Source organism: Crocodylus siamensis, chromosome 4 (genome assembly GCF_052110815.1).
Source record: "Crocodylus siamensis isolate JL-2025a chromosome 4, ASM5211081v1, whole genome shotgun sequence".
Classification (NCBI taxonomy): domain Eukaryota; kingdom Metazoa; phylum Chordata; order Crocodylia; family Crocodylidae; genus Crocodylus; species Crocodylus siamensis.
The window spans coordinates 187,661,397-187,677,934 of record NC_143398.1 but is presented as its reverse complement, the minus strand read 5'-3'; positions in this window follow the sequence as shown (position 1 = coordinate 187,677,934).

The window sequence follows — 16,538 nt, the reverse complement described above, 5'->3', positions numbered from 1 at the left end:
GCTCATTGGAGCCCTGTCCACAAGTGTTGTCGTACTTTTCCCGTGACAACTGGTGGAAGTCCTCTCCACAACAGGTTATGAACACTCCAAGAATTGCCTTAAGACTGTTAAAAGACTATAATAATATCTGGAAAAGTCATGCTAAGCTGAGGCTTGTTCACAGCAAGTAAAAATCCCAAAACCCTGATGCTGCAATCTATTGTTTCTGAAGACACCAAGAGATATCCCATCAAGTATATCTGCTGTCCATAAGAATGTCAAGCTGGCTCCAAGTAGATGTTTCCCGAGTATCAATCAAGTTTCTGAGATGTTCCACCCAGATAACCCCTTGTCAATAGAAAAGACAATTTGATTTACAATATTGAGAATGCTTGAAAGAAACTGAAGTGGGGGTATAAAAATCTGTAAAAGAAGCAGCAAGTGTGTGTGCTGACACCACTTGCTTTCTTCTGGAGAGGCTGCAGGAGGAAGATCATCTCCCTTCAAGGATCGTGCTGAGAACTTTGACCTGTCAGTTTTGCAACCCAAGTGCCTTGGACTGGTGAGATCCCAGCTCTCTCTCTCTAAGCACAGATTTCTAAACTTGAACTGTATTAGTTAAGCTTGAGCTAAGTTTCCCCAAATACTTAGTGAAACCAGGGTATACTGTGACTGTTTGTGTTTGTTTTTCCTTTGCATGTCTATCACTACTAGTGTCAATATATATTTCATCTACTTAGCAATAAATAACTTTTATAGTCAAACTAGTGGTAACTGGGTATATTTTGCCTGCTTTACTTCTCTTTCCCCACTTGCTCTGCAGCAACGCCCCTCTTACCTAAGCTAAAGATCCCTGTGTAGCCCAGAAATACTGTGGGGTCTGCTCATCGAGAGGCTAAAAGATTGGGACGTGTTGAGTTCAAAACACATAAGGGGATCAGCTTGTACAGGCTGATTGACCCAGTTTGGCTCAGACGTGCCCTAATGAACTGAATGCTGGCCCATGAGGGTGTCATCTGGACACCCAGCCAGATTCAGAGGTATTCTGTTTAACTGTGTGCTTGTGTCCGACTGTAGTTTATTATTGCTCCGATGAACTGATTCTTGGCATATGAGGGTGTCAGCCTGTCCGTGCTGATCAACCCGGCCAGGTCAGGCACGTCACGTTAATCTGTGTGCATTTGTGTGTATGACTGATTTGGGGACTGGAGGAACCCAGCCCCACTGAACTGAGTCCTGCAAAATAGCTCTACTGGGGGTGGGGACTTGCAGAAGGGGAGATACAGCTCCATAATAGAAACACAAGTAACACAAGCAGCACATTGATAGAATTACCAAGACCTTAGCCCTAATAAATGAGCACACCCCAAAGTAGCAGGCAAATCTGGTAAATGGGTACTTGTCAAAAACATTTTCCCTTTTAAGAAGCACGTGTCAACAATGCCCATTATTGCCTTTTTTTCTTTTTTCCTATGGTAATGGAACCATTTGCCCAATCAGTCAGAAATAATCTGAATATATAAGAATAAGACAAAAGGAATATAAATTACAGTATATGTAAGCAATGTCATGTTATGTTATTCATTACAAAGCCAATTAAAACTTTTGTCTGAACTACAAAAGGAAAAAATAAAACATGGCAAAATTTCAGGAATTAAAATGAACTATTAAAAGTCAGGGATCCTAAATACTGGTGTAGGATCTGATATACAAAAAAATAAAAGATAGCAATACGTATAACTGGATAACTACTTTATTAAATACTTAGAGGTAAATAGTATTAAAAATGGCAGGAATTGCACAGTTAAAATTATAGACCTAAAAAAATGGGAAAATGGTCAAAATATAAAATGTCATAGATGGGAAGAATCAGAGCAGTTAAAATGAATACTTTAGCTGAAATTCTATTCCAAACGCTACTTATTATAATGCAAACAAATCTCTTAGATGATTGTCAAGCTATATTAGATAAATGTGTTATGGAAATAAGAAATATAAGGTGTATCTACACATGAATTTAAGCACACTTAAATTTAATGAGCATTAAACTAATGTGCATTAGGTATTTTTTGAACAGATGTCTACACGTGCTAGGACTTGGGACTCACTTTAGTCTCAAGTCACTCCAGCCCTGTCACATGTCCCTGTGGCCACCAGGGGGAGCTCCAGCCTTTGGCCACATGGCTGCCAGAACTTGGCAACCATGCTGAAGCCAGAGCTAGCTGCCAGCACTTGGCAGCCATCTTAAAAGTAAACCCTCTGGACTGTGACCTCTAGGCAGACTCTTCCTGTGTCAGAGGAGCAGCATGGCAGAGACACAGGCAACATGTGCCAGCTCTGCTCCTCCATGCTTCCCAGCCCTGGCTTCCCTAGCTTCTGGCCCTGGCATCGTCAGGGCTGCTGCAGCTGTCCTACTCACCCACTGCCATTTTAAGAGCCTGATGGTCGGCAACCTTGCATCACCTGACTCTTCCACCCACTCTGGCTGCTTGCTGGATGACTGGCACATGGCCTTCCAGGGCCCCTGCTGCTGTACAGCTGCTGCCACCAGCCACAGCACCCAAGACTGCCAAGACTGCCATTGCCCTACTGTCCCACTAGCCCCACTGCCTCTGGGCACACTGCACCAACCAGGACGGGTGCCAGTACATTGTGCTGCAGGAATGGGACAATGACCAGTGGGTTAACACACACCAGAAGACCTGGTCCACCTTTGAACACCAGCTGCACCAGCACTGGCCCCACTTGGGATGCCAAGATATGGAGATGTTCTTGGCCATCCCTGCTGACACCTGCTTACCCCTCCACCTGCACATTCCCTACCCCTTTCCCACCCACAAGCACCACTTCAGGACATGCACATGTTTGCAATGAAAATGTTTATTCCCCTCGCACCCCCATCTCTCCCTCAAGCAACACAGCCCCCTCCCCCTTTCTTCCCCAGCACACAGAATCTCTCCTCCAACCTCCCCACCCACCAACAATAAAAAAAACCCTCTTCCCAAACTGAAAACTATGTACAACAGTATCAGTCTTTGTCTGAATAATGGAGTAGAGGGTTCTGAGGTGGAAGTGTCCAAAGTGAAGAACCTGGTGGCAGGCAGCCATCACTCTGGCAGAGGACAGTTCCTCTTTGGGTCCAGGGGCCATGGCAAATGCCAGGGGATCCTGCAGGCAGGAGGCAGTGGAGGCCCATCTCCAAGGCCCAGGTGGAGGCCTGCTGTGGGCCAGCAGGCAGGACCCAGAGGCCCAGCAGGGCCAGGGCCAGGGCCAGGGCCAGGGGTCAGGCATGGCAGGGCATGGAGATGGACTCCACTGGAATCCCTGGCTGGCCAGTTTTTGCTGGAGCAACTCGACATGGTGCTGTTCCATGGCCTCCAGCTAGGCCTAGTGCTCCCGCTGCACCTGGTCCCATGCCTCCTCTCAGGCAATATCTTTCTGCTGTGAGGCCAGCTCCTGCACTTCTTCCCATGCCTGCTTCCACACTGCTCATTCTCCACTACCACCACCACTGCTGGAGCAGGAGGGTCCAGTCCCTAGTGTGCTGCTGGTGCAGGCAGTGTGTCCAGGCTCTAGTGGCAACAACCCTAAAGCAGCATTCCTACAGGGCCCTGTGGCCTCTCCCCAACATCCAGATGTTGGTCTTGCAGAGGCAAGACCAGAGCCTTTTGTGCAAGTTTGCAACATTTCAGAGATAAGATGCTCTTCACCAGGGGCCCTGCACGGCCCAGCCTCAGATTGGAGGTCAGCCAGAGACCATGGTAAGCTGGTCAGGCAGGGATGGTCCCATGGAGTTTCTGGCTGAGCCCCCCAGCCCCACTTTCTCCCCTGGAGCTGGCAGGCTGCTGGGTGCTGGCCGCAGGCATCCTGTCCCCCTCCTCCCACCTCCTTCCCAGGGTAGGCCAGGCCAAGCTACTGGTAGCACCTGCTGCTACAGCTCCATACCCTCTCCCTGCAGGCCAGACACTCTGCCTTGGTGCAACCCAGCCCATGGCACCAAAGCTTGGGGCTTGCAGGGCTCCCAGAACAACTTGGAGGAGGGGATGGCTGTGCCCCTCACTCTTCCCACTTAACCATAGTGCCTGCAAGAAGACAGAACTGGAAGTGAGGAACATCAGGGAGCAGGTGCTGGCCCTCCTACCACAAAGAGCAGGGCCAGCAGCCCTGGGGGGAATCTCAGGGCTTGGCAAGAGACACAGCAGGTTGCAGCCCTTTGCAACACTCACTTATGGCCAAGAAGTGGCTCTGAGTAGAGGACAGGACAGGCAGAGGCTGCCTGGGTCTTGTCTAGGGGGGTACACAGGGACTGCTGGGCTCCTGCACAGTCCAGCACTCCTGTCCAGGCTTCTGTGCAGTATGCCCCAAGGCACAAAATGGCTGCTGGATTATTGAGTTGGCTTACATTGCTATAGATCAGGCAGTTGTAAGTGTTAGATCATAACCAGGGATTTTAGCAGAGAAACCCATGGATTTTGCAGTTGTGCAATCAGCTCTGTGCAGGCTGGCAGAGTTCAAGCCTAAAGGGGGTTGTGGAGGAATGGGAGGAGGGTGGTCAGGCAGCAGGCACCATGTGTATATATATGCACATAGCCACCAGGCAGCCTGGAGAGCAGTTCCTACAGGTAAATGTGTGGGGGTGGGAGAAAATTGAGGCCCCCATAGGGAGGAAGGATGGGAGGGAGGGAGTTGGGCAGGGCTGGGGCTGGGACTGCTGCCCAGCTGGGCAATACATGGGGTTCAGAGCCCCAGTGGGAAGTGGGACAGGGCTGCAGACAGCTTCTCTGAGGGTGAGGCTGGCTCCCTGCTGCTGCACATACTCCCAAGGGGGCAGGGGGGACTCATGCCCCACCCCCGATCTGTGTGCAGAGTGAAGGTGCAGGTGGGTGCACACTGTAAGCTAAGGCTCCCGCCCTGCTGCCCTCCCCCAGTGGATTCTCACTGAACAATTTTCTTTGCTTACTACCTAACTGAAGGTGAATGGCTATATAAACCAGTCATTAACCAAATAAAAGGGAAAATAACTGCATGATAGCATAAACTCAATAAGTCTCAGCTAGGGTGCTGGAAAATCCTTTGATGCCATAAGATCCTTTGATGGGTGCTGTAGGAAATGTGTGGAGATAAGCAGGGTGTAAGAAAATAAGCAGATAAAGGCAGGCTCAGCCTTCAGGTGTGAGGAGATAAGCAGATAAGGGCAGAGATGATCCTGTCCCCACAATGCCTGTCCTCTCTGCAAAGATGTAATCATGTAATAAATAAATTAGTTTTTGAAATGGGGTGACTTATGTAGATGTGCCTCAAGGGGTGCACTGAGTTTGAAAAAAATTGAGACCTACTGGGTAAAGCCAAGATGATGCTTGGTTAACATTAATACTATAGGGTTCATTCATATCCTGAATATATCCTTGAAAGACATATGCTCCCTCTCTATGCAGGAGGATGTTAGAATGAAAACCTTCCTAGTTCCACTGCTCAGATGTCTCCTGTATTTTAGGATTGTTTCTGAAAGTGGAAGTGGCCTTTGCCCAACTGATGCCTATCAGCCAGTGATAATCTTAATGAAACAGTGGTGTGACTGGAATGCAAGGACAATACCAGGCAGTGAACCCTCTGAGACTACTGGGCTCAAAAAGCCCTGTCAGTCACTCTGCCAAAGAATGAAAAAGAACCGTAGACCTCGGAGATAGCAGGTGATTCAATGATCCATCCAAGGATCTTTGTAGTTTGGAAGATGATACTTCTATTTTTGCCTTGAAGTGAACAGCACTGCCAGTGTGAGATTGTGAAAAAGCTTGCTTATGGAGACATTGGGTAATTTTTTTCCTCACAGGAAGGTAGGAAGGCAGCTTCCTTATTGGAAGGAGCAACATTAATTAAGACAATAAAACACTTTTAACTAGGAACTTTGTATCATTACATTAATTAGTTGTCGTTTTGTCTGGTCTCCTAGGCCTTCTACATACATATAGGTTGGGAAGACCTAGTCCTTTCCTCCAAAGGGATTATAACATATGAAGATAAACATGTTAACATATATTTAATATTTTGGCATGCATGCACATTTGCAATTTATGTTTAAATTAACAAAAATAAATATGATGACAGCTATTTCCCCTCAGGACATCTCTGATTTGTCTGGATTTAATATTTATAGGCATCTTTTATGCATTACATTTACTATGGGATTGCCTTTGGATCTCAGATGGCTCCATTCTGCCAGGTGTAGTACAAACATATATAGTGTGATTTCAAGCTGTTCCAAAATCCAAATTTCTCAAATTTGTAGGGAAAGGAAACATTATCCTCTTATTATAGATAACTGAAGCATTGAGAGATAAGTGACTAAGTGACAAAGTGATAGGTAAAGCTAACCACACTCTGTCATGCATTAGCAGGTGCATCACGAGCAGATCTAAGGAGGTTATACATCCCCTCTATGTGGCACTGATGAGGCCGCAGCTGTAGTACTGCATCCAGTTTTTGGCACTGCACTTCAAGAGGGATGTGGATAACCTTGAGAGGGTCCAGAGGAGGGCCACTTTTATGGTTAAGGGCCTGCAGGTAAGGTCCTAAGAGGATAGATTGAGGGACCCAGACCTCTTCAGCCTCTGCAAGAGAAGGCTGAGAGGTGATCTTGTGGCTGTCTACAAATTCATCGGGTGCCAGGTGCAGGGCAGCAAGGAATAGGAGATACTTTGTTTACCAGAGTGCCCCTCAGGATGCCTAGAAACAATGGCCACAAACTGACAGAGAGCAGATTTAGATTAGGTATCAGGAAGAACTTCTTTATGGTAAGAGTGACCAGAATCTAGAATGGGCTCCCAAGGTAGGTGGTGCTCCCCACTACCTTAGAGGTCTCTAAGAGGAGACTGGACAAGTGCCTGGCTTGGGTCATCTGACCCCAGTGCTCTTTCCTGCCCAGGGCAGGGAGTCGGACTCTACTTAGGTCACTCCTGGCCCTAAATATTTATGAAATCTATGAAAGTGGCTTCAGTGCTGAAGTCAGTGGCAGAACTCTGAACTTAACCAAAACCTTCAGTGTCCCACCCCGTTTTTCTTCCATAAGATGTTCTTTCCATTTGCAAGGAACAAGTCTTATGGCAAGATATGAGCAAGAGGAGAATGTTAGTCTTCAAGTCATCACTGTATTCCCCACTACCTAATTTTTAGTTTCCAATAATCAAACTTTTTAGCTGGTGGAGGAGGTGCCCTTCCAAACATTAGCTATTCTATCCCCATCACAAAAGGACAAACTCCATATATGCTTGTAAAATGCCCCTCTCTTAGCCACAGCCAAAAATAGAAGCTTTTTCAAATTGATCATTTTCACACCGAATGTGTTTCTTTTAAAAAATATATTTTTGTAGTCAGTCATGTAGAACAAGCTTCCTTTTTCTATATAACCTCCTGCATTTCAGACTGATTTGCTATTCTCCTGGCAGAGATAATTGTTTTTTTGAAAAACCTTATTACAGTCCTGTCACTTGAAATTAACAGGAAATAAGTATAGGGTTAGATGCAGTTGGGGCTATGTCCAGTTCACTCATGAGCAGTTCAATCAACCCTGAAGAAACAGAAGATTATGACTAGTGGGATTTAGTTTCCCTGATCTTGTTTCTTGTGATTTCCAAGTAACCATGGGAAAAGGTAGTGAAAGCATGAAAAAAAATTATGTCACCTACATAATTTATTAAAGTATTGAGTTATTCTAAGTACAGCATTCTCTTTAACAAAGAATCCCATTCTCCTAAGAAATTTGTTTTTAGCCTAAAATGAAACTGAACTTGTAGTTGGAGAGGGAGAGAGAGAGAGAGAAGCAGACATTCTATGTGTTCAGCCTCCCACAACTTTTAAGTAACCATAAAAGTAAGAGTCAATTAATTGACTATAATGGGAGCTGGATCAGGCCTATAAACAACTAAAATTTAGCCTTCTAATCCCTATATCCAGGGGATGTGGTTTCCTAAGGAAACTGTATTCTCATAGCCAATGCCCTTGAGCTCATATCCCAGCTGTGAGCATAGTTTCTAAAGCAGTAGTATTGCCATTGATGACGAGCTTGCCTGCACCTGCACGGCAAGAGATATGAAACAAAAGAAGGTAATTCTGTTCTGATATCCACCAGGAGATCTGTGGGTTCAGTAGAGCACGAGTAAATCGTCTTCTAACCTACCACCACCCAGTCTTGCTCACCAAATCCTACTCAATGTAAATCCTGAAAAAGAGGAGATTTCATGGGATGCCAAAGGAAGTGATAACTTGTCTCATCTTTATCCCATTGAGCCCTTCCCTACAAGAATGGTGCTTTCTTGGAATCCACTGAATTTCTCTCTACTTATTGTTTGTATGCAACTAAATAAAGCAACAACTAATTAAGAAAATACATTTCAAGATAAAGTTTACTTGTCATCTTTGTGTTACAGTCTATCAAAATGCTGTACCTCAGTCATGACTCACATATCTAAGCATAATATACTTCCATTCATATTAATAATTGTGGGTCAGTTCACAATACTGAAAAATACACCCCTACCACTTAAACAATGATGTATAAAACACCAGAATATTTCCATATAAAATTCCATCAAATTCATATCTATATTTCATTACACTTTTTACTTTTCCATAGTAGGTACAACAGCTCTTAAAATGTACACAAAGGGAAGTGAATAATTCATAGCATAGTTTTTTTCTTATCTATTTCCATGTCATGAATTGCCCATGGACAGGTCATAAGATTCTCCAATGCATTTGTTGTTAAAAGTGTTTTTTGACTATCTACAAAGAGCAATTCTTGAGCTGTAGAGAGTTATCATGGCACAGTTGCACCCATTGTTAATTATTTCAGTAGATAAAATAAAATAAAATAAATTGCTTGAGCTCAAGCTCTGGAATGATGATGATCAATACTGTTTTTTCTTCCCCCTTCAAAGGACTTTCTGATAAGATACCCAGATATCCACTTCCTATTTTTTAAAAAGCTCAATATGATTTTTCAAACTGATAAGGGATTGAAAGTCACACAGATTTAATCTCTCCATCTGCCCCAATCCTTCCCTGTCTAATTTGTCTAATATGTAAGCCAATATGAGGCAAAACAAGGCAGAATAAGCTACTGATGCAGTTCAAAACCTGTTTTTTTTCTAATGCACAATAAACTACATTTTCATTGAGAAACAAATCTATTATCACATGAATGAGGGTAAATATCATTGTGAGATACGCATTGTCCGTTTTGATTTCATCATGCACTCAAACCAGGAGGCAATCAATCAAGTTTAATACCATATTGTCTTACCTACGATATGCCCCAAATAAAACATTTATCTTGGTTTTGGAAGGCAGAATATAGACTGTAACATCAAATAAATCCTCCTGGGAACATAGTGTTCAGAAAGTGTGACATCAGAAAGTTTCTGGTGCCAGATGTGTCACCCACACCCTTTCCTGGGATATACCATTTCTGGACACTAATAGCCTTCCAATTCATATTCATAATTGTGGGTCAGTTCACAATACTGAAAAATACACTCCTACCACTTAAACAATGATGTCTAAAACACCAAAATATTCCCATATAAAATTCCATCAAATTCATATCTATATTTCATTATACTTTTTACTTTGGCATAGTAGGTACCACAGCTGCAAGCAACAAGATACTGCTCACTTGCTGCTTCAGACAAAAGATATAGTGCTCAGTCATGGATGTGACTTTGAGAGAGTTAACTCAAGGCTACTATCTTAGTATCAATGTTGGCTGCTGCATGACATGCACAGTGTCTTCAGGCTTGCTTCTTTTTCAGCAAAGAAATCTGTTTCTCTGCTTAAAACATGCATCTCAATTTTGGGGGACAGGGGTTGATTATGCGGGGAAAGGTTTGTGTAATATGTGAGAAAATATGGTATCTGGGTTCTATTTGGGTAAAGTTAGTTGGTTTTTTAAAAACCTTGCTGAAAAAGAAACATAGTTAAGGAATGAAAAAGAAGCCCTTTTTGCTCATCCTTACCATAACTATACAAGGAAAATTTTGTTTCTTTGTCTTTAAGAAGAGATCACCCCCTATTTTAATTGCTTAGTAAAATAAACACCACTATATAGAGCAGTGGTTCTCAATCTTTTTAGACTTAAGGCACTCCATGCTTAGACTTGAGGCACCTCGTAGGAAAATGCCAGCTCTTAGTTTTCACTAGTTTTTTTATTACAGGAAAATAATAGAGGAATTCTTCTGTTGCAAAGAATTTGAAAAGACCACAAAGGGGAAGAATATTTTCAACACTGTGGATTTCTATTTGAAATCCCTGGGTTTATCATATGAATCATGTTTGTACACTTAACATTGCATGGCACCCCACAGCATCTTTGAAAGGAACTCAAGCCATCCCAGAGTGCCATGGCACAGTGGTTGAGAAACATGAATATCAAGCATCCAGAAGAGCAGTGTTGCTGGTATGTGAATCACTCTCTTTCTTAAAGAGGGGTAAATAGTGATTGATGCCCCAGTGTAGGCAGAAGAGTACTTGCAAGGGACACAGGACAGACATCTGTTAGCCATTCACAATTAATACAAACAGCTTTAAAACAAGCATTGAATGTTGGCAGTACTTGAACTAAAATAATGCAGGTTGTGGTATGATATATACTTTTTATGTTAGGCCAATGCATTTTCTTTGAGCCTGAGTATTACAATGGGTGAGGCTCTAAAGGCTCGGAAGCTGAGGTGTGCAGCTGTAGGTTAGAACTCTTATCCAAAACTTATAAGAATCACCTGAGTATGCAGAAATAGGCTTGAGGAGCTTCTGTTTCTAGTCCTGGAGAAAATCAACAAGTATAAAGTTGCTTCCCCAAATTAAGAGCTATTTAAAACATCACCAAATCTATTTCAAAGTTTTAGAAATTCTGGTTTAAAATGTAATTGGGATTGGAACATTATACAAACTAGTTCCATCTCCAACTGCACCGCAGAATTGACTATATGCCTCTGCTCTATGACCTTTCTGTTAGTAAGGAAAGCAATTTAGAACTAATTTATTTATCTTATTGTTTCAGGAGGTTTCTGTACCAAATGTCCATGTTTTAAGGATCCAACACATAGCCTATTGGAGTTCATGGAAAAGCTTCTATTACTGTGCCTAATGTTTATTTTTTACTATTATGAAGGTAACTTCTATGGACTCCAACTGAGCCTACAGCCCCATTGTGACAGGCATCAAACATACGGTAGTCATAAACCCCTTAGGGTTCACCAGCATACAACTGCAAAAACTCAAGACTTACTTGGAAATTTGACAGGTAGAATGAATATTACAAAATTTGACCTGCCTTACAAATATCAGCAGGTGATACCAGAGCCAGGTTAATATATGTTCTTTACTGTAAGCATACTCAGAAGGGCTATTCATATCTAAAAGGGTGCCATATGGTATATCCAGTACACCTGCAGTGTTTCAGAGAATGATGGATCGGGTGCTGTAATAGTTAAATAGGGTCATTTGTTATTTGAGCAGAATGGAGAGATATACACTCTGACATGCAGACAACGCTGCTTGCATTCACAAAAAGATTTTAAAAAAAATATTTTAGAGCTGAAAAAAAATCAATATTGTACCCGAGTCAAATAGCATAGTGGAGGTAGAGAGTGGTGCAGATTGGCATCTCTAAAAATGAAGGAAGAGAAAACACACACCAGTAATCATGGATATGTATCCCAAATGTTTAGAGATGAGGTTATTTTTGACAATACTGAATCATTGTATGAGAGTACAAATTCATCAACACTAACAAGGTGAACATTAAGAATAAATGTGGAATAAATTTGATTGAGAGAAAATATGCCTTCCAAGGAAGCAAACCTAAATAGTCACATATACCACTGCATTTAAAGGGTGGCTTCCTTCATGCTTGGTGGTTATGGTGCTGGTTTTGAGCTGAAAGTTGGAGGGACATGAATTCAAAAACGTTTGTAGACTCTCCTGACTGGGAAAAAGGGACTTTCTTAGCTAAATGGCAGACCTTATTTTATTTTACTTTAGTTTTCCATTTTGGGATCACTGTGACAACTTAAGCTATACTGCACGAGGAGTCCAGGACAGAAAGAAGTCATTGATGACACTGTCTGTTATCCCATTCTCATTAACAAATTAGGTGACTGTGACATCCATGCCTACAAAGTCAGATGGGTTGCAAATTGGCTGAAGGGCCACACTCAGAGAATGGTGGTGGATGAGTCTTTTTCAACCTGGAGGGATGTGGGCAGTGGGGTCCCCCAGAGCTCGGTCCTCAGGCCCATACTGTTCACTGAGCAACCCTTGCAAAGCCAGCAGACCAAGGCACTTAAGGGAGCCCACCCCTGCCCCAGCCCTAGCACAATCTGTGGGCAAGGCAAGAGCCCCTAAAAGCCCACTTGCCTGCCTGTACACTAATGCCAGGAGCCTGGGTAACAAGCAAGAGGAGCTTGTCCTCCTGCTCAGTGCAAAGAATTATGATGTCATTGGGATAACGGAGACCTGGTGGGACTCCACCCATGACTGGACCACAGGTATAGAGGGCTATACCCTGTACAGGAGGGATCGTGTTGACAAAAAGGGCAGGGGTGTAGCTCTCTATGTGAAGAAAAGCTACATGTCCCTGCAAGCTGCTGTTGGTGACCAGCATGGACAGCTAGAGACCCTCTGGGTAAAAATTCGTGGGAAAAACGGCACAGGGGACACAACGGTGGGAGTCTACTACAGACCTCCCACTCAAAGTCCCGAGCTTGACCAGGAGTTCGCCCGGGAACTGACTGAGGCCGCTTGCTCCAGGACCTTGGTTGTCATGGGCGACTTCAATTACCCGGACATCTCCTGGGAAGATCACTCAGCAAAATCCGAGCAGTCACAAAGCTTTCTCTCATGCGTGGATGACCTCTACCTGACTCAAGAAGTCTATGGGCCAACGAGAGGCAAAGTGCTGCTCAACCTGGTACTGGCTACGGGGGACAACCTCATCGGCGACCTAGTGATTGATGGGAAGCTGGGTGACAGCGACCACAAGCTGATCACCTTCACCATCCGCCGTAAAGCTGGCAAGTCAGTCAGCAACATAGAAGTCCTTGACTTCAGAAAAGCCAACTTTGACAAGCTCAAGAGGCTTGTCAGTCAGGCCCTCAGGGACCATGACCCCAGGGAGATGGGACTTCAAGAAGAGTGGTTGTTTCTCAAGGAAGCGATCCTCAGTTCACAAGCTAAATCTATTCCAACACGGAGGAAAGGCAGCAAGAAGGCACAGCAGCCCTCCTGGCTCTCTAGGGACCTAGTGGACCTCCTGCGGCTAAAAAGGAAAGCCTACAAAGGATGGAGGATGGGATTCACCTCCAAGGAGGATTATTCTGCACTGGTCCGGTCCTGCAGGGAGCAAACCAGGAAAGTCAAGGCTGCAACTGAACTCCAACTAGCTTCAAGCATCAAGTCCTTTTTCAGATATGTGGGGAGCCGGAGGAAAAGCAAGGGCAACGTTGGACCCCTGCTAAACCAGATGGGGCAACTGACAACTGACGCCCAGGAAAAAGCCAACCTATTAAATAGGTACTTTGCGTCAGTCTTTCATCAGTCCCATAGGACGCCCATGCCTGCTATGGAACAGGGAGATCCGGGTGATGGGGATCCCCTACCCTCCATAAATGCTGACCTTGTGAAGGAACACCTTGAGAAGCTGGATACCTTCCAGTCAGCCAGCCCTGACAATCTGCACCCCAGGGTACTCAAGGAGCTGGCAAGCGTCATAGCCCAGCCCCTGGCACGGATCTTTGAAAACTCCTGGTGCTCTGGTGTAGTGCCCGAAGACTGGAAGAAGGCCAACGTGGTGCCGATCATCAAGAAAGGGAGGAGAGTGGATCCGGCTAACTACAGGCCCATTAGCCTGACTTCTATCCTGGCAAAGATCTTAGAAAAGTTTATTAAGGAGGCCATCCTTGATGGACTCGCCCAGGCTAACATTCTAAGGGATAGCCAGCACGGGTTTGTTGTGGGTAGGTCTTGTTTAACCAATCTCATTTCCTTCTATGACCAGGTGACCTAACACCTGGACAAGGGAGAAGAGATTGATGTCATATATCTTGATTTCAAAAAAGCTTTTGATCTGGTATCCCAGTTGTGGCCTTGGCTCCACCACGATCCACTGGCTGGGAAACTGGCTCCGTGGTTGGACCCAGAGGGTTGTAATCGATGGCAGACACTCATCGTGGTGCCCTGTGACCAGTGGGGTCCCTCAAGGCTCTGTTCTGGGACCCATCCTGTTCAACATCTTCATTAATGATGTGGACATTGGAGTCAGGAGTGGACTGGCCAAGTTCGCCGATGACACCAAACTTTGGGGCAAAGCATCCACGCCAGAAGATAGGCGGGTGATCCAGGCTGACCTGGACAAGCTCAGCAAATGGGCGGATGAGAACCTGATGGTGTTTAACACCAAAAAATGCAAGGTTCTCCACCTTGGGAGGAAAAACCTGCAACTTCCTTATAGGCTCGGCAGTGCTACACTGGATAGCACTACAGAAGAAAGAGACTTGGGGGTCATCATTGACCACAAGATGAACATGAGCCTCCAATGCGATGTTGCGGCTAGTAAAGCGACCAAAACGCTGGCTTGCATCCATAGATGCTTCTCGAGCAAATCCCGGGACGTCATTCTCCCCTTGTACTCGGCCTTGGTGAGGCCGCAGCTGGAGTACTGTGTCCAGTTTTGGGCTCCACAATTCAAAAAGGATGTGGAGGAGCTTGAGAGAGTCCAGAGTAGAGCCACACACATGATCAGAAGTCAGGAAAACAGATCTTACGATGACAGGCTGAGAGCCATGGGACTCTTTAGCCTGGAAAAGCGTAGGCTCAGGGGTGATCTGATGGCCACCTATAAGTTTATCAGGGGTGACCACCAGGATCTGGGGGAACGTTTGTTCACCAGAGCGCCCCAAGGGATGACGAGGTCGAACGGTCACAAACTCCTGCAAGACCGTTTCAGGCTGGACATAAGGAAGAATTTCTTTACTGTCCAAGCCCCCAAGGTCTGGAACAGTCTGCCAGCAGAGGTGGTTCAAGCACCTACACTGAACACCTTCAAGAGTAAATTGGATGCTTATCTTGCTGGGATCCTATGACCCCAGCTGACTTCCTGCCCTTTGGGCAGGGGGCTGGACTCGATGATCTCCTGAGGTCCCTTCCAGCCCTAATGTCTATGTAATCTATGAAATCTATGTTCATCAGCAACTTGGACGAAGGGGTGAAAAGCACCTTGTTCAAATTCATGTATATCACTAAAATGTGGGGAGAAGTGGGCATGCTGGAAGAGAAGGACAGGCTGCAACTAGATCTAGATGGGTTACAGGTGTGGGCAGATGAGAACAGGATGGGATTCAGTACTGACAAGTGCAAGGTACTACACCTGGGGAGGAAGAACCAGCAGCATACCTACAGGCTGGGGAACTCCCTTCTGTCATCACAGAGGCAGAAAAAGATCTTGGTGTCATTAATGATTCCAAGATGAACATGGGCTGCCAATGTGGGGATGTGGTCAGGAAGGCTAACCGCACCTTGTCATACATTCACAAATGCATCACGAGCAGGTCCAAGGAGGTGATCCTCCCCCTCTATGCAACATCGGTCAGGCTGCAGTTGGAGTACTGCATCCAGTTCTGGGTGCCACACTTCAGGAGGGATGTGGACAGCATCAAGTGTGTCCAAAGTAGGGCCACTTGCGTGATTAGGGGGCAGCAAGGAAGGCCCTGTGAAGGGAGGCTATGGGACCTTAACCTGTTCAGCCTCCACAAGAGAAGGCTGAGAGGGGATCTGGTGGCCATCTACAAACTGGCCAAGGGAGACCAGCAGGCTATGGGATAGTCCCTGTTCCCCCAACCACTACCAGGAGTAATGAGGAATAATGGCCATAAGTTGACTGACAGTACATTCAGGCTAGATAACAGGAGGCACTACTTCACAGTCAGGGTGGCTAGGATCTGGAACCAACTTCCAAGGGAAGTGGTGCTTGGTCCTACCCTGGGCATCTTCAAAAGGAGGCTAGACAATCAACTATCCGGGGTCATTTGACCCCAGCATTCTTTCCTGCTGATAGCAGAGGGTTGGACTTGATGATCTGCTCAGGTCCTTTCTGACTGTACCTACTATGAAACTATGGCTCTAGGGCTCAGTGCTGGGTTGAGAAATGGAAGGGTGGGAGTTCAAGGCTGCTTGCAGTTCCTTCAGGTTTGGCAGAGGCACCTCCTCTGCCCTGTTCTTGGGCTGCAAGGGGTTTTTCTTTCCTCTCACATATGCAGAACTCAGATGAGCTGCTTAGACCAATGTCCGAATTCTGGACTGTGCTTCAGTTGGAGCACTGGAAGTGTTTATGAGGATGAGTGGCTGGGTCTGGCCAAAATCTGATTTAAAAAAAAATTGGGAATGGATGAGGTGACCTCTTCCATGAGCTTTGATTCCTTTTGCCTCTAGACCAATATGGCTACAACCTGGATACCTGGGAATGGATGATACATATGAATGCCTCATGCCTCCCGAGGCTGGGAGAGGCACAG